Below are 20,092 nucleotides of genomic sequence, written 5' to 3'. Positions count from 1 at the left end.
TGCACTGTTGCCATGGAATCTAAGACTGAAAAGGAGGCAAACAGTTCTGGACTTCTGGCAGCTCCAAGTTGAAAAGTTGACACAATCCACTGCCCCCACTATTGTCCTGTATTGTTTGCTTTGATTGGAAGAAAAACTATATCATATTTTCAAATTTAATGACTAGCTACTGGCAAAGGACCTTTTGCAGAAATTTCTCCAGAAACTATAGGGTGTACTCTTACAATGCTGGTTGGAGTTGCCAGGGTCCTTGGGCATCTCTATGTCCTGGTTCACCAGCAGACCATCAGCCTTTGCTGCTCTTTCATTGGCTGCATTCTGGAGATAGGAGCCTAGGGCCAGGGCAGAGAAGGAGGCTTTCAGGGGTGCTTAAAAAGCCAGTTGAGCAGCTGGATTCTTATCCACTATGGACAGCATTTCCATTATCATAAATATTCTCTAGGTTACTAAGTACCTAGAGAATTGCCCAGTGACTAGGGAACAGAAACTTATTTTTGCTTTCAAGAACCCAGAAAAGGGAAAATGTTCATGACAGAGCAAGGGTAGGAAGTAGGTCAAATACTAAAATGTGATCCATCTGGCTGGTCAGGCATTAGGTAGGAGACCCAAGGTTTTGGAGAGTCCCCAGTAGGCACACCTATCTGAATTACCTACCTGAGAAACTGATAGACTATATGTCCCCTTAATGTGAATGACAAGAAGGTGGCCCCTGCAGGCGGGAGCTTTTAGCCCACACTCACCCCTGAAGCAGAGGCCCAGGTACGGCACAAATGCCCAATCGTATAGGGTGGGAATGTTATTCTTCACCAGGCCATGATGTTCTCTATAACATGTTACTGATGTTCCATCAAGTACCAATGAAATTCAGTGAACGTAGAACATAACGATATCCCAATAAAATTTTGTTGAGTGAATGAAACCTCATGTCATGCTTTGAAAGCAAAAAAGAAAACAGAACTCTTTCTGTTACAGCTAATTTAACTGTCAAATGTGTTGTGAGGCTGTATCTTTGACTTTCAGAAACATTTTGATAAACATCCTGTTGCCATTGTTTATGGACAGCGTATCTCTTATGGATCAGAATTAGTGGAACATAAACATGTTAAGATTTTCTCATATAATGTTCCAGATAATATTTTCCTATGTAACGTTCCAGATTTCAATCTTTGCTAACAAACCAGGTGATCAGGGCTATTGGGGTTTTCCGTATCTTTTCTAGGAGAAATCTGTTTTTTGGGTTACTATCTTTGGCCACCAGATGGCAGTATTTGAACAATAAATTCTTAATCTGCTTTATAATTCAAAATGGTTTTACAAAATTCTTTTATGTTTCAGAATCAATGCTTCAAAGTAAAATATGTAAGTTTTTTTTTTTTTTTTAATAAGGCTGGTGTGTGTTTAACTGATCTCCTAATTAAGATAGAAGTTTGAGAGACAACCAAGGTGTTGGTAAGAATGTAAAACATGCATGATTGATGATAAGGGGAGAAGGTTTGGCTTGGAGGTTAGACTCTAACATTAACTAGAGCCACGGCTGAGGCCTGATTCTGGAATTTATCAGATGAAGGTTTTAAGGCATGTCAAATGCATGGTAGGCCTTGAAAATATGATAGCTTATTTCCTCCCATTTCTTAATTTGACCCCAGGATTAGTAACTCTTATTCTCATCACAAAGTATAACTGGGAGCAGTAGTGCTGGGAGCAGACACTTCTGGGCATATCCTTGAAAAGTGGGGTTATTTTTACATTGACGTAATTGTTGTTAAGTCTCTGGTGTTTTGATATTAGAAGAAGCACTGTCAAAGTGAGACAAATGATATACAGGGAAGGTAAAGGGGTATGTGTGCATTTTCCATGGGTTAGCTTCCCGCAAAATCTCCTTCTGATATAAGAGCTCAGCTTCATTTATATCCTCCAGCTTTTCTAAGAGTTTTGTCATCTAAGCAGGCAGAAAAATGCCCCAGCCTGAAACAGTGTCAGAATATTAGAGCTGGAAAGAATTCTAAAACTAGGACTCCTGACATTTTGAAGTAGTCACGGGTTCAGGGAATTTGGTGAAAGCTATGGACCCTCTCCATACATTTTCAAACAAATCAGTCATCGATGAATTCCTAGGGCAAAGTTCCTCAACTGGTATGTGTGTCCATGTGTGTATGTGGAGATGTGTAAGTCACATAGGCCCTAATTATTTTGAACCATCTGGTAGGGCTTTTTTTCCAAACCACACACAGAAATTCACTCTGTGAATACCATGGAAGGGCATCTAATGCCCTTGGTGCTTTGGGTAGACAAATGTTTAATCTCTTGCCTTGAGACTCTGTTAAAACTCTTTAATCTAGTAGCCTCTGATGTCCCATTGAATGGTTTGAGACAGAAATGATTGTTATAACTCCAGTGACAAACTTATGTCCTTATTAAACACCAAGAGTGCTTATATTCCCAAATTCATGCTGGGAGAAAATACACTAAAATGTTAATTAGTAGTCATTTTTGGATGGTGAGAATGTAGGTAATTTAAATTTTGTTATATTGTACAGATTTCTTTTTCTTTCTTTTTTTTTTTTTTTTTTTTTTTTTGAGAGAGAGAGAGAGAGAGAGAGAGAGAGAGAAAGAGAGGCTCAATCTCACTACTGTGAGTCTGTGACTGAGATTGTGACCTGAGCTGAAATCAGTAGTCAGACACTTAACTGACTGAGCCACCCAGGCTCCCCTATTACACAGATTTCTAATCAGGTACAATGAATATGTATTTGTGAATGTGAGAAAACCTAGATTTTATTTTTTAAAAAATAGATCACAGAATGTAATCCACGTTCAGTTACTTATATTAATAGCCAATGAAACAAAAAATGGCTAATAATTTTAATAAGATAAGTTCTCCAGACCTCTAGAGGCAGAAAGACATCCTGCAAGGCCAAATTTCAGGCTATAACAGATTCAGTTGGGCCTGAGGAGGACACAAGTGAAGGTAAATTCAAGTTTGGGATCCGATTTCCTTGTTACTAGATCTAGAAAAGTAGATTTGTCTGCCCCCAACCTTAATCTCTGTCTCTTTCACAGAGATATCAACTATATTTTGTTCAAAATTCTTGTCCTAGCAACTTCCTATTTGTATTTATAAATGTCTTTCAGCAGCCATTTAGGTCCCATAATTTATCTTGAGTATTATGTTGATGTGGCATGCTATATTAAGTTCCAATTTTGGACCATCGTTGAGTTCTGGGGATGACCCTCTTGGTTCCTGAGGGCTACTCTTTCAATGTTGCTTGGACGTGAGGATATATTTTTGATGGATGGGGATGGGGGGGTGAATTCTATATATTAGTTCATGTGTGAGAGCTTTGTGGCCTGGAACCCAGACTTCTGATGTAAAGCATGAGGAGAAGAGGAGGAGCAAATGGGACCTGAAAATCAGGAGGAGAATGGTTAGGAGTTTGGCTTGCTGGATTAGTTCTAGGGTATCCTTTGTGGTAGAGAATTCCAGTAATGGGAGAGATGGAGATCTGACTTCTACATGATAACCAACCCTACATGATAAAGAGGGAGGGAGGAGAAGGATGAAAAGAGATACATGAGGTGAACATTTGGGGAAGACTTTGAGGCCTTTGGGAAGTGGGAACTTTGGAGAGGTCTAGAAAACTACAGAATATAGGAGGGGAATTTGGAGAAGGTTTTTTTCCCCCTGGGTAGAAATTGGATCTCTTCAATGGTTTTTGATAGATGTTAGCAAAGATTATATATTCTTTTTTTTTTTTTTTTGAAATTTTGGTCTCTGTTGTTCTTATTTCTCGTATCTTTATTATGTGTTTCTTGACACTTTATTATAAAGTGTCACTTTTCAGGGGCGCCTGGGTGGCTCAGTCGGTTAAGCGTCTGACTTCGGCTCAGGTCATGATCTCACGGCTTGTGAGTTCGAGCCTCGTGTCAGGCTCTGTGCTGACAGCTCAGAGCCTGGAGCCTCTTCAGATTCTGTGTCTTTCTCTCTCTGCCCCTGCCGTGCTCACACTCTGTCTCTCAAAAATAAATAAACATTAAAAAAAAAAATTAAAGTGTCACTTTTCAGAAAAGTAACTCTTGGATTTGTTACTTTCATGACTGTCTTTATAATTTGTTTTTGCCCTAATTCTTTAGTCTTTATTATTTTGTCTATATTTTTTGAGTCAAATACCGGGTTCATATACATTAGTATTAAGACATCTCTTTTTATCAGAATTTTTAAAATAGTGAAAATATTTAAGACTGTGAATTGAATGCTGGGTTGGACTGAGACTTACGGAGATGGCCTTGGCTGTTGATAGCAAGGAAATGTTTAATCTGATTTCAGCACCTGAGCCATCAGGTTTCCTCGTGTCTGTCAGAGAAGTCATATGTTCAAGGTGGTAAAATGAAAATATCATGTTATCCCTCCCTAGGATAAGGTTTTGTTCCTTGTGTGTTTCACAAATATTTTTCTTTCCTGTTTTCTTATAAATAATTGTGTTAGGGTAGTCTCATCTCTTTTCTCCTTACCTTCACCACAACAATGAAACAGTATGGCCTGGACAAGGATCTGATGTTAGTCTTTTATATTTAGTATGATTTTAAACCTCAACATTATCTTTTCAAGATTGGAGTTCGCATTTCAGCTTTGTTTGTACAAGAAAAAATTTTGTCCCGGTTGAGGGATTTTAATTTTAATGAAGTACTATGTATGTATTTATTTATTTATTTTACAACTTATTATTATTATTATTATTTTTTATGGATTGTGCTTTTGGTATTGTAAAGTTATCACTAAACCCAGGGTCACCTGGATTTTATCTCATGTAGTCTTCTAGGAGTTTTATAGTTTCGTATTTTACATTTTGGTCTGTGATCTTTTTGAGTTAATTTTTTGTGAAAGGTATAAAGTCTGTGTCTAGATTCATTTATTTCTTTGCCTGTGAATGTCTAGTTAAAGACTTTTTAAGCATTATCTAATGGGGAAAATTTTTTATATGAAGTGTCTGTTTCTTCCTTCCCTCCCAATGTTTTCTTCCCTGTAATGAGAATCTGTGATTAAAGAGAAGAATTTCAAGGGAGAAACGTAAAACTGCCAGCAGAAGGCCATGCAACTTAGACTAGAGTGTGAGGCCTCCACTTCCCGTCCAGCTGGTTTTTCTTCCTCTGACAACAGTGGGAGTGGGGAGTGGGATGCCTTCCCTGGGCCTGATGTGCCAAACTGTTTCCAACTCCATTGTGGCCATCAGTAGGGTTCCCTCACCTCCTGCCTGTTCTTATTTGCTAGTTCATAGGCACCTTGGAATGGGAGCAGTGTTTAGAAAACCATGCGTTTGCATCAGTATCATAATCCCAAGTCACTTCAAGATTTGGGGGAAAATGAGCAAGGGCAGCTACCACCATGGTAACTGTGAAAAAATCAGTTCTTTGTAGAAGGTGTGACTGAATTGTTACAATTTGGAAAGAACTTGTCACAGTGTGTGATCTGCCCAGAGGAACTCTCCAAAACACCACAAAATCCTCCAGGAATCTTTTCATCCTTTTGAAACTCCAGTTTGCATTTCCAGGAGCCTGACTGACCTGCTGAGCACAGTGTTCTATAAAGGCAGAGTTTGTTTTTTAGTTACTGGTGGTGGCAGGGACACCAGAGTGGCATTACTTTTTGAGAAAGAGATGGGAACTCATTCATAAGAGCAAGATGGGCACAGAGAGCGTTAGGCTGCCCAGGCATGGAGGTGGGCAGTGAGGACAGGGAGGTCTTTGGGGACAAAAGGAATTGCCATGCTATGTTTGCCATGAGAAATAGAAATTGGTCCCTTCAAGATGAGATTTCTTCCCTCTCCTGCTAAGAACTAGGTAATACGGTCTGCTGGGAATAGAGGCACTAGATAAACAGTACTGAGGCTCCATTTGTGCCAGTCACCAGCCTTGGCAGCAATGCCACGGGGAAGATGGCTTTAGTTTCACTTTGCTTGAGGAATTTACAGCTCAGTGTGGTAATGACCCAGTCTAAGGTAGGGAGTGGGGGATTGGATAATCCGAAGTTAGAACTCTTTCCTTACGTCTAGGTGCCCCCTTCTGCATCCACACATAACATCTCCCTTAAACTGATTACTGAGCCTTGAATTTATGTCACGGCATGTTAGCAGACAAGTTGAGAATGACTAAACCTGGCTGAGGTGAAGGCAGTAACTTGGATGGCCTTGTTATGTTATACTTTCCTTAGTCCTCTTCATAAGGTCACCTGTAATATTGTCTACCCTTAAGGATTACTGAGAATATTTTAAAAAAATGTTTATTTATTTTTGAGAGAGAGAGAGAGAGAGGCAGTGAGAGAGGGAGAGAGAGAATCCTAAGCAGGCTCTGCACTGTCAGCACAGAGCCTGATGTCGGTCTCGAACTCACAAACCATGAGATCATGACCTGAGCCGAAATTAAGAGTCATATGCTTAACCTACTGAGCCTCCCAGGCACTCCTTGTGGGATGATTGAGAGTATTAAATGAAATAATGAGGGTAAAGCACTGGGTAGATGGTCACTAAATAACTATGATGATTATGGCAAAGAATTGTTTTCAAAGGAAACTTAATGGTAGAATTGGTTCAATCTATTCATAGGAATTCTTATTTGTTTTGTTTTTGTTTTTGTTTTTTTGTTTTTTTTTTTTTTGCTCACATAAGGAATGATGCAGAAATGAATAGTTTTTAGATTCATTTTGGTAGGTGCCAAATATACCCTCAGACCAAATAAAGTGTTCTTGACAAAACAAGTCATTTTAATGTAAAAGAATTTCAGGAAAAACTAAATAATCTTTAGTCCCTCCTCTAAAGATAAGGGCTTGCAGCACTAGTTTCTACATTACTTAATAAAGTATTAAGTTTTCGAAGTGGGAAAATAATCTGATGAGTGAAGATTTTAAGCGAATTTACTTCACAAGTGTTTGGAGCTGTGGTCAACTTCAAGATTAAACTCCCTGTCATTTGGCCAGGTGTGGATGAACTCATTTGTTGTACTGTATGAAAAGTAAACATTTTGTAGAACTATAAACACCTGTTCTTACCATAGTATCCATCCTCTGGGCCCTTTGTTATGGAAAGGTTTTCTCTGTGTTCTATCCATACAAAACCTATGAAGCTTTAAACAATGTGACTAATAGCAAAGATGATCAGCAGGGCATCTCCTTCTGTGGCTCATTTCTTTCTGGATTGGGCTACTGTATACACGTAACATAATTGTGTTTTGCACATTATTTGCTCCTTATTTGAAACCTGAAGGGGAGTTGTCTAAAAGGAAAGCGAAGGACCTTTAAAGATGAACAATGCAGGCAGATTATTTGCTCACAATCATGTTTGTAGGCTAGCCAAACAGGACTTTGTATTATAGTTAAAAGTGTTTCTGAACTGCTTTTTAGTTTCTCATCACTGTATTCATATGGCTTCTGTTTCTGGAGAGAAAAACCTAATTTTTGTCTTTTTAACAGAATTACCTAATTGCACAGTCATTTTCAACCATACAAAAGCCCACATTAAAAATGAGCCAACAGGAATAATTATGACTCATAGAAGAAGTAAATGATCTGATATGTAGTTGTTGTGTTTTGAGGGATTTAATTTGACATCAACAGAAAAAGGATTTTTCTGAAGAAAAAAACATTTTATCATTTAATCCACAATGTATTTAGCTATAGACAGTTCTTTTTTTTTTTACAGTATACAATTTTATTTTTATTTTTTAAATTTACATCCAAGTTAGTTAGCATATAGTGCAACAATGATTTCAGGGTTAGATTCCTTAATGCCCCTTACCCATTTAGCCCATCCTTTCTCCTACAACCCCTCCAGTAACCCTCTGTTCTCCACATTTAAGAGTCTCTTATGTTTTGTCCCCTTCCCTGTTTTTATATTATTTTTGCTTCCCTACCCTTGGGTTATCTCTTCTGTGTCTTTAAGTCCTCATATGAGTGAAGTCATATGATACTTGTCTTTCTCTGACTAATTTCACTTAGCATAATACCTTCTAGTTCCATCCATGTAGTTGCAAATGGTGAGATTTCCTTCTTTTTGATTGCCGAGTAATACTCCATTGTATATGTATATACAACATCTTTATCCATTAATCCATCGGTGGGCATTTGGGCTCTTGCCATACTTTGGCTATTGTTGATAGTGCTGCTATAAACATTGCGGTGCATGTGCCCCTTCAAAACAGCATACCTGTATCCCTTGGATAAATACCTAGTAGTACAATTGCTGGGTCATAGAGTAGTTCTATTTTTAATTTTTTGAGGAACCTCCACACTGTTTTTCAGAGTGGCTGCACCAGTTTGCATTCCCACCAGCAGTGCAAAAGAGATCCTCTTTCTCTGTATCCTTGTCAACATCTGTTGTTGCCTGAGTTGTTAATGTTAGCCATTCTGACAGGTGTGAAGTGGTATCTCATTGTGGTTTTGATTTGTATTTCCCTGATGATGAGTGATGTTGAGCATTTTTTCATGTGTCGGTCATCTGGATGTCTTCTTTGGAGAAGTGTCTGTTCATGTCTTTTGCCCATTTCTTCACTGGATTATTTGTTTTTTGGGTGTTGAGTTTGATAACTTCTTTATAGATTTTAGATACGAACCATTTATCTGATATGTTGTTTGCAAATATCTTCTCCCATTCTGTCAGTTGCCTTTTAGTTTTGTTGATTGTTTCCTTCACTGTGCAGAAGCTTTTTATTTTGGTGAGGTCCCAATAGTTCATTTTTGCTTTTGTTTCCTTTGTCTCCAGAGATGTGTTGAGTAAGAAGTTGCTGCGGCCAGGATCAAAGAGGTTTTTGCCTGCTTTCTTCTCGAGGATTTTGATGGCTTCCTGTCTTGTATTTAAGTCTTTCATCCATTTTGAATTTAATTTTGTGTGTGATGTAAGAAAGTGGTCCAGGTTCATTCTCCTGCATGTCGCTGTCCAGTTTTCCCAGCACCACTTGCTGAAGAGACTGTCTTTATTCCATTGGATATTCTTTCCTGCTTTGTCAAAGATTAGTTGGCCATACATTTGTGGGTCCATTTCTGGGTTCTTTATTCTGTTCCATTGATCTGAGTGTCTGTTTTTGTGCCAGTACCATACTGTCTTGCTGATATTAGCTTTGTAATACAGCTTGAAGTCTGGCTATAGACAGTTCTATTAACAACTCATTTAATGTTTTTCTGATTCATTTGGTGCTTAACAAAGGGATTACTTTAGCTCTTGCATCTCAATTCATTGTTGTATGATTCTTCAATCTCCATTTTCATTGGTGAGATAAAATAATTATCGTAAGAGATTTTGGTGTGTGCATATCAAAACTGGACATCTCCAGGGGGTAAAAAAATAAAGACATGTAGGACTTGAACAGTAGAATAAGTAAACTTTTTGCATGTGTATGCAAGCACCCACATGTGCACATGCACTCATAAATATAGAAAAAAGACCTTTCATCCTTTGAATAGAGAAGAAACACTTTTCTCCCCATATGTTCATGGAACATTTAAAACAGCTGATCCCATGTTTGACCACAAAGAAAATTTTGATATGTCTTTGTATTTCACTTTGAGCAATAATCATGCATTACTTTCATAATGCAAATAGCACCAAAATAAAGACAAAATTTAAAAATGGGTTTGCTGTATTTCTAATGTTTAGAATAATGTTTGGCACATATTAGGCACTCACTAAATGTTGGGTACATAAGTAAACAAATGGATTTTAATAACTTTTGTTGAGTACCTGCTATGTGCCAGGCACTGAACAGCAGGTATTGCCTAATAGTCGTGTGGTCTAAAGCCACTTGAGTTAAATGGATTTTGGTATATCACAGAACAAACAAACCATGTGCCCTAAAACCTAACTAGCAGATAACAAGTGTGCAGTCATTCCTTTAGCCCATAACAGGGGCTATACCTTTTCTCCAGCTGCATTGTAAGGGCTTCTGCTGAATTGGTTTATTTAATACTTTTGTTGTGCAGTACACATTTCCCATACTTCAGGTGATAATTTAAAGAGTGAAGGAGGAGTGATAAGGGCATATGGACTAGGGAAAGCTTTCTGACACCGATCATGCTGACTGCACTAGGTAACTCTGACATCCTTTCCAGCTTTACCAAGAATAATTCTGCTATCTCTAAGCCTACTGGCTCCATGGTTGTTTACTTACGATTATTTTTTACTTGTTATCTGGAAATCGGTTCTTTTTCATTTAAAATATTTTTCATTAAAAATATCTTTCATTTAAAAATACTTCTTTCCTCTTTTCAAAATGTTGGCTCAGTTGAGGGGGTTGAGTTTTTGCTGTAATTGCTGACTTTGTTCATTGTAATAGGCATTCCTTCTGAACTATAGTGCGTATTCATTTTCTTAGACATTTTCAATCAAAGAAGAGCTCATGATTGGATTAGGCTTTTCACTTGTTTCTTATTAGATATTTGATTACAATTTGGAAATGTTTGCTGCCCATAGGCAAAATTACCATCAGTGTTAAAGGTATTACATTTTCCCACTTCATAATGTGTTGTGTATCTTAATTAATAGTAGACAGAATAATAGGGCATGTCTATGTTTTTTCTCCTTTTTGTTTTTTTAAATCTATCAATTATTGAAAGCTTATTATGTGCTGGACACTGAACAAAGCTCTTTAAGCAACTTATTTCTTTTATTCCTCACAACAATCTTATAAACAGGCATGGTGAAGATAAATAACAAAACTAGTAACAGAAATTCTTCCTGGCTCAAAGTCTGTGCTTTTAACCACTGTGCTACACTTTTCCTGTCTCTTCCATGGTCATATTCTGGAACTGGCCTTCTTCTAGAACATCTTCCTTTTAGAAGAAATATTTAAACATTTTAAAAAATGTTTTTAATTATTTTTGAGAGAAAGAGACAGAGTGTGAGTGGGAGAGGGGCAGAGAGAGAGGGAGACACAGAATCTGAAGCAGGTTCCAGTCTCTGAGCTGTCAGCACAGAGCCCGACGTGGGGCTCAAACTCATGAACCACGAGATCCTGACCTGAGCTGAAGTCGGATGCTTAACCAACTGAGCCCCCCAGGCACCTCAGAAGAAATGTTTAGAAGAAAATTTTCATTACATTTTTTTGAGTAAAATTCAAGTATCCTGATCCTTGGGTCCAGCCCTTAGCTTTTCTATAGCTTCATTTCCACTCTGTTTTTCACCATTGTCAAAATCTTCAATTTCTTGGTCCTGCCACTTCCTTCCAGTTTAGTAAACCCATCTTAGGCTTTCTTTCTTCTCTATGAGCCTCATGTTTGATCATCTAAAATATTCTCCCATAAGGAGGCCTCACTGGCTTAGTTGGTAGAGTATGTGACTCTTTTTTATTTATTTATTTATTTATTTATTTATTTATTTATTTATTTATTTATTTATTTTAGAGAAAGAGAGAGCATGTGAATGGGGAGAGGCGCAGAGGGAGAGAGAGAATCTCTCCGTGCTGAACATGGAGCCTGATGTGGGGCTCAATCTCGTGATTGTGAGATCATGACCTGAGCCGAAATCAAGAGTTGGATGCCCAACTGACTGAGTCACCCAGGTGCCCCAGAGTGTGTGACTCTTGATCTCGGGGTTGTGAGTTCTAGCCCCATGTTGGGTGTAGAGATTATTTAAAAATAAAATCTTAAAAAAATGTTCTCCCATAAATACTCCTTTTACTTCTATTCTATTGCTAAACCCACTCTATTATATCCCAACCATGGATTGATGCCTCAATTTGCTTCCTTTGCTTCTATCTTCAGATAAGCTAGTCGATGTTAGAGACAAGTATCAGTAGATCTTGTAATAAACCTTGCAGATTGGTACCACTACACATTTATGGCCTTAAATTCTTGCTAGGTTCTCCTTTCATTCTGTGGCATTGCTGTTTTCAGGTTCTTTCTTCATTGTTTTCAAGAACAGTGCCATGTCGGTACCATTGTCCTTAAGTTGTCACTTCCCTTACTCTTAGCTAGGTTTTCTCTTGCTTCATGAAGCACATTGAGGCCAGTAAGTATTATCTTGCTCAACTTTCCATCCCTTTGCTGCCACTCATCTACATGCATACCATTCTTGACTGTCTTCCACAGGATAAGGGGAACTCCTTCCTATACAAATCCAACTCCTCACCTTGACCACAAGTCCAAGATGGAAGCATCTGTGTTCTGGGCAGGAGGATGGAAGAAAAGATGAAGAAGGGGATCAAGGATTCACACATACTCTTTGAGGAAGTTTCCTGGAATCTCCTCCATGATTCTTCTTTTTGTATTACCATGGCCAGAATTCAGCCACAAGCCAAAGGTGACCAAGCTTTAAGGGCAGCTGTGAAATATAACCTTTATTTTTGGTAAATCCATGCTCAGCTAAAATTTTTATTATTACAGAAGCAGCATAGAATGTAAATTAGAGACATTGAACAGTGTCTACCAGTATTCCTTTGCACATGAAAAAAAATTTGAGTTCCCTCTTTTAACATGGAGGGCTTTCCTTTACAGTGTCATTCCAATAGGAACTGTAGGGGGAAAGTAAATTTTTTACTTATATTGCAAATATTTTACAAATATTACCTTTTAATTTTATAATCTTTAATTTTTTTATGCTCTCATCATACAGAGGAGGGAACATGAAGGGGGGAGAAGGGCAGAGGCAGAGAGAGGAAATCCCCAGCAGGCTCCATGCTCAGCACAGAGCCCAATGTGGGCTTGATGCGGAACTTGATCCCATGACCCTGGGACCATGACCCGAGCCAAAATCAAGAGTGGGATGCTCAACCGACTGAGCCACCCAGGTACCCCAGGCATTCCATTTTATAAAACTAATTTCTTGTTTCTGGATTTTATATTTTGCTCAAGTAGGCCTTCCTTATCCATATGTTCTCATATTTTCTTTTGGTACTTTTATACTTTTGTTTTTTTTTACTTTAGATCTTCATTATATGTGGCATTTAAATTTTGGTAGTGTGACATAGGGATCCATCTTTATTTTTTCAATTTTTATCTAACTCCAACTCGTTTTAAACTAGCCTTCATTCTCATTCATTTGAAATGCCACATTTATGGTGAACTAAATTTTAATACATACACAAGTCTGTTATGGGCTCCCTATTTCAGTTATATTGAGCTATTACTAAACTCTCAATTTTGGTTACCATGGTTTTGTAGAATTTCTTTATTCTTCACTCTTTTTCTTCTTTTCCTCCCCACTCCTCCTCCTTTCTCTACTCTTACTTTCATTTCACCTAGCTGAGCTTGTAGGACACTCCTATGAGGGTGAGACAAACTGGCACAAGCTTCCATCTCTGTTTTCTTCACTGTAGAATCTTTGTGCCTCTCGTACTCAGCACCTTTGCGTTTCTTTGCTGCCTAATGTCACCTTTCTGGGTCTTGCATTGTGTGAGATGCTGCCATTGGATGGATTGCTGCTTATAGTTGACTTGTTCTTTGTGCTTCATCCTTTTGATCCTTTGTGTGTGTATAAAATCTATTTCTTTTTATGACTATATTTAAACATTTTCCCTAAGTTCTCTGAAGATGTAAAATCAATTGTTGACATCAATACACGTGAATCCACCTCTTTATTTCCTTTTATTTATCTTTTTTGACTGCCTGACTGGTTTCTTCAGGAAGGATGAAATTGTTTTCTGAGTCAATGAGCTGCTGAATCTCAGAATCAGGTAGCACATGAATGTTACATGGTGCTCAGTGGTTTATACGGCCTTGGAAACAATTTGCTACCTAAAGTTCTGGCTGAACTTGTCCTGGATGCAGATAATAAGGGAGTGCTTGTGGGTGGTTCAGTAGGATGATAAATAGGCACACCTCTCCCTAGAGCTTTATCTCTCTAGACTCTTTGGGCCACTTTTCTGCTATCCACTTTGACTTTCTCTATGGTCATGGCCTGTCCGATCAGTGTTCTTCTTTAACATTTTATTGTCTTGTCTACAGTTTCTTTTCCAGATGAATTTCCTATTCAACTTGTCAGAATCTAATAAAAAAGTCTCAGAATTTTGACTTTGACTGTATTTAATTTACCAACTAATGGGAGGGATATTAACCTTATTGACCATGTTGGATCATCAGAACAGATTCTGATGACAGGACTTGGGACTTTAGTGGTTTTCATGAGTGTGTGTGTATGTGTGTGTACGTGCGTATGTAGGTGTATAGAATGGTGGGTGGGAGATAAACATGGAGGGCTTTCCTTTACAGTGTCATTCCAATAGGAACAGTAGGGGGAAAGTAAATTTACTTGTTTAGTCAGCCATCTTGAATAGAAGCTCTGATTACTTTTATGAGACAGAACAATCTATATTTAAAAAGGAATCAAGGCCAAATAAGCCAATACAGTTTGGTTTACATTAAAATGTTAATCAATGCACATAAAGTCACTGAATGCACACTGAAAGGTTGCCACGGCAACAGTCATTTTCATGAAATGATTTTAGATACTAGATTCTTGAGTGAAGGCATGCCTTATTATTTGCTTTAAGACATCTTTACTGCACTTGCTTTCTCTCTCTCTCTCTCTCTCTCTCTCTCTCTCATCTCCTTGGAGGTTAGAAAATGGAAAGGGATCTGCACCTGATAGAATTCTTTGAAAGCAACAGAAATAAATTTTACTCATTGGGTAAATATATTTACCCAAAAATATATTTATTGGTAGGATGAAAGGGTGGTTCACAGAGTTGAAGGAAATGTGAAGAGGGGGACTCAGAGGGGTCAGAAGTATAGAGCAACTCTGAGAATCTGGAAAGCAGTAATCACAAAATGGCATCTTCAGGGCAACCAGAAGAATGAGTGAACTCTTACCATTTTCAGTTTTGTGTCACTATGTTCAAGGTTTAAATTCTAGGAAGTTTCTGATCTACCTGGTTTGAAAGAAAAATTTTGTACACACACACGCGTGCGCGTGCACATACACACACCTTTTTATAGAGAGGATTGTTGCAGAGAGATGATTCTTCTTTTTTAATTTATTTAAATTCAGGTTAGTTAACATACAGTGTGGTATTGGTTTCAGGAATACAACCCAGTGACTCATCACTTACATATAACACCCAGTGCTCATCCAATGAATGCCCTTCTTAATGCCCATCACCCATTTAGCCCATCTTCCCACTGACTCCCCTCTAGCAACCCCCAGTTTGTTCTCTGTATTAAAGAATCTGTTATGGTTTGCCTCCCTGTTTTTATCGTATTTTTCTTCCCTTCCCCTATGTTCATCTGTTGTGTTTCTTATATTCCACATATGAGTGAAATCTTTCTCTGCCTGACTTAGTTTGCCTAGCATAATACACTCTAGTTCCATCCACATTTTTGCAAATGACAAGATTTCATTCTTTTTGATTGCCAACTAGTATTCCATTGTGTGTGGAATTCTTCTTTGCCCATTCATCAGTCAATAGACATTTGGGCTCTTTCCATAATTTGGCTCTTGCTGATGGCATTGTAGAGAGATTATTATTATTTTTTTTAAGTTTATTTCTTTATTTTGAGAGGGCTGCAGAGAGAGTCCTAAGCAGGCTCTACACTGACAGTGCAGGCTTAGGGGCTAGACTCATGAACCATGAGATCATGACCAGATGCTTAACTGACTAAGCCACCCTTTGCCAGGTGACTTTGTGGTTCCTCTTACCAGAGGTGTAGTATATTTTTCTGTCCTACTGATGTTGGGATGGGCCATGTGATTTCTTTTCGCCAATGAGATATTAGTGAACATGATGACAACAAAGGCTTCAAATATGTTGATGTGTTTTGGCTTGCCCTCCTGTGCTTCTGTGTTGCCATAAACATATCCTAAGTTCTCCCCTAGACCCAGAAGAATGATGACGTGGAGCAGAGCTGCCCCAACCGACTCACATACCCACAGTGTGAGGCTGAGCTGTCTCAGCAGACCTGCAGATTTATGAACATGAGAGTAAATACTTGTAGCATGTTCCTTGGTTTTGGGGTAATCTGCTAAGCAGCATTTTTTTGTGGTAGTATTTAACTGATACATTACTCTTCCAGTGAATGTATTCATTTAAACAAGAGTATTGTGGAGTTCATGCCTTAATCCATTTGCATGTTTATAGAGATTCATGCATGATAGGGAGAAAATGCTAGGCAGAAGCTGTCTTGTGGAATCCCCTTAGTATATACCAGGAGGAAAAAACCTACTAAATAAATATTGGTTTCACACACTTAATGATCACTGTTTTTGTTAGAAAAGTGAAGTGGATTCTGAAAAGCCTTTATAACACAGTATAGTTATCCAGAATTCTTTCCCAGCTAAGTGCATTTTCTTCAAAGTTCTAGTATAGGTTAGACTGTGGCTCTGGTTATTATAAACTTGCCAGAACTTTGATGGCTCTTGAAACTCTGTTTAATATGGTATCCAAAAAGAAAAAAAAAATGGTATCCAGCAGATTTCTAGGCAGAAGTCTTCCAAGGAGAAAGTCATCAACATATTCCTGGAAGTTGTTCTGTTTATGAGATTGAGTTCAAAACTCTAGTTTTTTTTTTTTTTTTGGTCTATAAAAAAAATCAGTTTTTATTTTATTAACTCTTATTAAATAAGAGTCTTCTTATTTGTATTGTTGATGGCAGGGTCCCCATCAACCTGGTTCCTGTCCTTTCTCCTTATCCCAGGCTGATTGGACTTATAAATATGCAAAAAAGTAATTTCCATTTCTTCAGCTATTGAGAAAATGGGGTTTGGGGGTGTCTGGGTGGCTTAGCTGAGTGTCTGACTCTTGATTTTGGCTTAGCTCATGATCCCAGGGTTCTGGGGTTGAGCCCCACATCGGGCTCCATGCTGAGCATGGGGCCTACTTAAGATTCCCCTCTCTCTCTCTCTCTCTCTCTCTCTCTCTCTCTCTCTCTCTGTCTTTCTCCCTCTCTCTGTCTCTTACTCTCACCCTCTCCCTTCTCTTCTGCTTGTGCTCTCTCTCTCTCTCTCTCTCTAAAAAAGAAAAAAAAAAAAGAAAAGAAAATGGGGTTGATCTTCACAGTGGCAAGCATTGCTTTCACTAATATAAAGTAGCATAGTCCCACCCCAGGAAACCTGGCAGCCTGTGGAAATAGTTCAACTCCGTGTGTGTGTGTGTGTGTGTGTGTGTGTGTGTGTGTGAACTAACATGGGCAAATGGCCCAGGTCATGCCTTTTGGCATGGTCTCTTACCTGTTGTCCACTGATGGATGACCTGAAGGGTCCTGAAGGAAGCCCATTTCTCTGGGTTTGGGCATCACAGAGTCACTGATTTTGGCCTTCAGTGGGGCCTCAGTGGACCTGGGAGGACTTCAGTTGTACAACTCTTGAACATTCCTGGACCTGGTGCAAATCGTCCTTTATGTCTTATGGCATAGTTTTGTAATTTTCTCTCAAAGTATATCCTCCACATTTCTTGAGTTTATTGATAGTGGTTATTCTTTACATGTAAAGAGTTTTGCTTTTGGAGTTAAATTTTTCATCGCGTTTTTGGGTTTTGCTAATATATAGGAAAGTTAGTAATTTGGATAATTTGTTTCATAACTAGCCCCTCAGTGAATATTCTGATGAGTTATGATTAGTTGATATCCTGAAGCTTTTAAATAGACCCTCATGTGAGAATTCTTTCTCTCTTCTGATAGTTATACTTTTTTTTTATTGCCTTCTCCCTACCCCCATTTGCCAAAATATTCAAGGAACTTTTAAATATAGCTGTAATATTGGATATTTCAGTTTTGATCCTAAAACTTATGTCTATGTTTTAAGGGGCTTGGTTTCTCATTTTCTGTTTTTCGATTCAGGTATATGTATATGTATCTCTGTGTATACTTTACAGATTTTTATTTTTAAGTAATCTCTACACCCAACATGGGCTTGAACCCACAACCCCAAGATCAAGAGTCACAAAGCTCCACTGACTGAATCAGCCAGGTGCCCGAGGCATATGTATAATTTATTAAATGAAGGGAATTGTTCCCTAAGTTTAATGCTCTGTAATGGATTATTAGAACATGAAAATTACCTGGACCATGAAAATGTGTTTTCAAATTATGTCAACTGGGGTATGGAAGAAAATCACATAAATCCTTCTTTAGAAAGAAAGAAAATTATACGAACAGAAATATGATTTTTCACTTTAAGAACAGAAGATCAACTTATCAGTAAAGTACTTGTTAGTTGGATTTTGAAGGTTCAAGAAAAGTATCTAAGACAAATGCATTTCCTTTCATTGGAGTAACTGTTTTGAAGCTCCTGACACCCAAGGAGAAGATAAGAATTTTTCTAGTACTAAAAAATCTGTTCCTTTCCTGTAGCACATAATAAACCCATTGTTTAATTTGCTGTCTCTAACACTTCTGAAATATTATTTAAACAAATTGTATTATTTTAATAGTGGTTTTTATTAAAGAGAATAATGAATGTCTCAAATGTTGTTTGTTGTAAATGATTCACAGTAAACTTCTAGGATCTTCTTTAAAGACTGGTTGTAAGCAACATTTATATAAAAATACGCACCCGAGGGGTGCCTGGGTGGCTCAGTCGGTTAGGCTTTGGATTTCGGCTCAGGTCGTGATCTTGCAGTTCATGGGTTCGAGCCCTGCATTATGCTCTGTGCTGACAGCTCAGAGCCTGGAGCCTGCTTTGGTTTCTGTGTCTCCCTCTCTCTCTGCCCTTTCGCCACTTGCTTCTGTCTCCGTCTCTCTCTCTCTCTCTCAAAAATAAACATTAAAAAAACTAAAAAAAAAATACACCTGATTTCTTCAATATAGTAGATTTAAAAAGATAAAAGAATTCTTGACAGTTTGCCCCCTGAAACTTAAACACAATGTAGTAAGTAATAGGGTGAGATAGTTACATGGTCACGGATAGCCCCAAATTGCAGTGTAACCCCAAATCACTAAGGAATGTACATCATGGATTTAATAAACTTCTTTGGCACATACTATGTCAAGAATTAGGCAAGAACTTCTGAGTTATGTGCATCTTGCACTTTCCTCAGCCCTGTGCGCTTCAACCTTTCTTTTCTCCCTCTTGAGAAGCCCACTCATGGAGGAAGCCTAATCTCCCATTAACTTCCTCAACTTCCTTCTTTTGCGTCACCTCCATTCACTCTCCCTAGCTCTAAGCTTGAAGACAGTTGAGGGGCTCTATTTAGCTAAAAGATTTTGAATTAGGAGAAGAAAAGAGCTAGAATATAAGCTATTAGATTTAAGAGTGGTTTTCAGTGGACATAGGGCAAGTTTAAAAATTCTTCCCCCTTTTTTTCCCTACTGGTGTCCTATGAAGTTCTTCCCCACTCTGCGAGAATACTTTTTTTTTTTTTTTTTTTGGCATGATGTGTGCAGCCTTAGTAGCCCCAAGGCTGGGAAGGCTGGGAAGGCTGGGAAGGGCTTGATGCACCCAAACAGCTTTTCTCTCATCATTGAAATTCTCCTCACATACCAGTCTGGTTATTTTCTTATACATTTGCACAAGGTATCTATGGCATGAGTCACAGTAAGAAACTCATCATAAGAATGTGCCAGATTGCAAAATAGATTTCCTTCCCCCCACTAATAGCAGATTCAAGATTTTAAAATTACAGTGATTCAGTAGGCTTAAGAGTATGATTTTTGAAGCCTCATACTTTTTTTTTTAATATAAACTGCATTTTTGACTATAAAAATTAACTAAAATTGTCATTTAATTTATTCTCAAGTTTAAACAATTGCCCCTATGGAGCTGTACTCTTCAAATTGAAAATGAATTCCATCATAAATATCACACCACAATTAAGTATCACAAGCATAGGCAGCAGGTGCAACTCTACTGTTAGCGTGTATGTGTGCCGTGTGTACATGCTGAGTGTGTGTTGTGTGTGTGGTATATGTGTGTATATATGATGGGTGTGTGGTTTGTGTGTTGGGCATATATGTGTTATGTACATGTGTTTGGTGTATTGTGCTATTTATGGTATATTTTTTGTGACGAATAAATGTGTGCTGTGATGTGTGAGTGGAGTGTGTGGTATGTGTGTGGTGTGTTTGCTTGTGGTGTGTGTTGTTTGTGTAGTATGTGCGTTTTATGTTTGTGTGATGAATATGTGGGGTGTGTATGTGTGCATGTCTGTGTGTGTCTGTGTGTGGTGTTCTGCAGGGATTTGAGAC

The 20,092-nt window shown here is 38.2% G+C and overlaps 1 protein-coding gene across 1 annotated transcript in view; it reads left to right on the top strand.

Annotated features, from left to right (window-relative positions):
• The window catches only part of APTX (aprataxin), a 41,269-nt gene extending 25,942 nt beyond the window's left edge, over positions 1-15,327 (top strand). Inside the window, exon 9 of the mRNA XM_049624827.1 lies at positions 12,068-15,327. The gene's annotated coding sequence lies outside the window, so the exon portion shown is untranslated. The remainder of the gene's footprint in view (positions 1-12,067) is intronic.
• Positions 15,328-20,092: the final 4,765 nt, after the last annotated feature.

The sequence above is a fragment of the Panthera uncia genome, chromosome D4, assembly GCF_023721935.1.
Source record: "Panthera uncia isolate 11264 chromosome D4, Puncia_PCG_1.0, whole genome shotgun sequence".
Taxonomy (NCBI): Eukaryota; Metazoa; Chordata; class Mammalia; order Carnivora; family Felidae; genus Panthera; species Panthera uncia.
The sequence above is the reverse complement of the archived record's forward strand: the minus strand, read 5'-3'. Positions and strand labels throughout refer to the sequence as shown.